The sequence below is a fragment of the Mandrillus leucophaeus genome, unplaced genomic scaffold, assembly GCF_000951045.1.
Source record: "Mandrillus leucophaeus isolate KB7577 unplaced genomic scaffold, Mleu.le_1.0 Scaffold104, whole genome shotgun sequence".
NCBI lineage: Eukaryota > Metazoa > Chordata > Mammalia > Primates > Cercopithecidae > Mandrillus > Mandrillus leucophaeus.
Window position 1 is genome coordinate 1,603,030 of NW_012098543.1, and position 2,833 is coordinate 1,605,862.

A 2,833-nucleotide genomic window follows, 5' to 3' on the forward strand; every position below is an offset into this window, starting at 1 on the left:
AGGATAAAATACTCGCTGAATAGGTCACAGCAGATGCTCATCCACTGCCCTGTACCTGGTGCTTTCTAACCTTGCTTCCTTCTCTGTATAAAAGAGAAGTCCTTTTCTGTGCAACTCATACATTTGCAGATCTTGTAGTTGGAGCATTTTTCCTATTGCAATATACCTTTTGAATCAAATCTAACCAATATCTAGATTTGTTTTTTTGACAGTAGTAAACATTTTCATTGTTCCGTCTGTGTTAGAATATGCACATGCTCTTTCCCATGACACTGGCTATAATATCAGCTCAATAGATGAAACTAGTTCCAGGCATGGTGGCTCACGCCTGTAATGCCAGCACTTCAGAAAGCAAAGGCAGCCAGATGGCTTGAGCCCAGGAGTTGGAAACTAACCTAGGCAACCTGGCGAAACCCATCTCTACTAAAAAATATGAAAATTAGCTGGGCGTGGTGGCACGCCCTGTGGTTGCAGCTACTAGGGAGGCTGAGGTGGGAGGATCACCTGAACCAGAAAGATTGAGGCTGCAGTGAGCTGAGATGGCATCACTGTACTCCAGCCTGAGTGACAGAGTGAGACCCTATTTAAAAAAAAAAGTAGTTTCTACAACTTTTGGAAACATCTAATACTTTGCATTTCTCTTATAATGATATTACAAGGATGTATATGTCAAAATATTTCTGTGATTGAGAAAATATTCTTTTTTTTTTGACACGGAGTTTCGCTCTTGTTGCCCAGGCTGGTGTACAATGGTGCTATCTCAGCTCACTGTAACCTCCGCCTCCCGGGTTCAAGCGATTCTCCTGCCTCAGCCTCCTGAGTAGCTGGGATTACAGCCATGTGCCACCACACCTGGCTAATTCTGTATTTTTAGTAGAGTCGGAGTTTCTCCGTGTTGGTCAGGCTGGTCTCGAACTCCTGACTTCAGGTGATCCACCCGACTCGGCCTCCCAAAGTGCTGGGATTACAGGTATGAGCCACTGTGCCTGGCAGGAAATATTCTTTTAAATCTCTTGTGAATCAGTATGTCCATGTTGCTTCCTTGACATTTCTAGAAGCAAAGAAACTTTACATATACAAAATGGAATAATGACTTTCAGCTATAATCAGCTTCTTGTCTACCGTTCTGAGGTTAACAAGAACCGTTATAATTGATTCTTTTTTTTTTTTTTTTTTGCATGGAAGCATGGAAGTCCAGGCGCAGTGTTCTTTTTTGGCTACTGAGCAATATTGCATAATACAGAATTATAATGATGTGACAGAAAAACATACTTCCATATTACATGGTAACTTGGAGATTGCCGTGGAATTATTGCCTTAAGAAATGAGGCTACTTATAAAAATTTAATAATTGAGTTGTCCTTTCTTTTTTTCTTTTTTCTTTGCTCTGTCTCCAGGCCAGAATGCAGTGGTGCAATTTCAGCTCACTGCAACCTCTGCCTCCCGGGTTCAAGTGATTCTCCTACCTCAGCTCCTGAGTAGCTGGGACTAGAGTGCGCACCACCACGTCCAGCTAATTTTTAGTGGAAACAGGGTTTCACCATGTTGGCCAGGATGGTCTCAATCTCTTGACCTCATGATCCGCCTGCCTCTGCCTCCCAAAGTGCTGGGATTACAGGCGTGAGCCACTGTGCCTGGCCGAGTTGTCCTTTCTTGAGAGTTCATATGAAGGAAAATAACCTGCCTGCCATTTATCCTTAAAAATATTGCAAAATTATTTTTTCTCTAAGGGAAAATAAATCTAAACGACTTCTGAAGAGTATTGTATTGGCTTTGTTATCCACACGTGACAGAACATTGAGAAACAGAAAACAGAAAATATCTAAAATACGTTACAATTTTAAAATGAAATTTAATTCTCTTATTTCAGAATGCACATGGTGAATTTGAAATTACAATATATTTAGAAATTAATGACATAGCGATATTAGTGTTGATGAAAAGAGTCAAACTCTGTAAAATACTTGAAGAGATTTATTCTCAGCCAAATATGAGTGAGCTGGTCTGTGACATAGTCCTCAGGAGGTCCTGAGAACATGTGCCAGAGGTGGTTGGGGCACAGCTTGGTTTTGTACGTTTTAGAGAGGCATGAAACATTGAAATACATTTAAGAAATACACTGGTTTGGTCCAGAAAGGTGGGGCAACTCAAAGCGCGGTGGGTTGGTTTCAGGCTATTGGTGAATTTAAACATTTTGTGGTTAACAATTGGTTGAGTGGCCGGCATAGTGGCTCACGCTTGTAATCCCAACACTTTGGGAGGCCGAGGCAGGAGGATCACAAGGACAGGCGTTCGAGACCAGCCAGGTCAACACGGTGAAACCCCATCTCTACTAAAAAATATACAAAAATTAGCCAGGCATGGTGGCATGCTCCTGTAATTTCAGCTACTCAGGAGGCTGAGGCAGGAGAATTGCTTGAACCCTGGAGGCAGAGGTTGCAGTGAGCCGAGATCGTACTACTGCACTCCGGCCTGGGCAACAGAGTAAGACTCCATCTCAAACAAAACAAAACAAAACAAAACAAAACATTTGGTTGAGTTTCTGTAAAGACTGGGATTCATAGAAAGGTAATGTTCAAGTTAAGATAAAAGATTGTCAGCCGGGTGGGTGTGGTGGCCGGGTGGGTGTGGTGGCTGGCTGGGTGTGGTGATTCAAATCTGTAATCCCAGCACTTTTGGAGGCGGAGGCGGTTGATCACATGAGGTGAGGAGTTCCAAACCAGCCTGACCAACATGGTGAAAACCTGTCTCTACTAAAAATATAAAATTAGCCAGGGGTGGTGGTGCATACCTGTAATCCCAGTTATTTGGGAGGCTGAGGCAAGAGAATCGC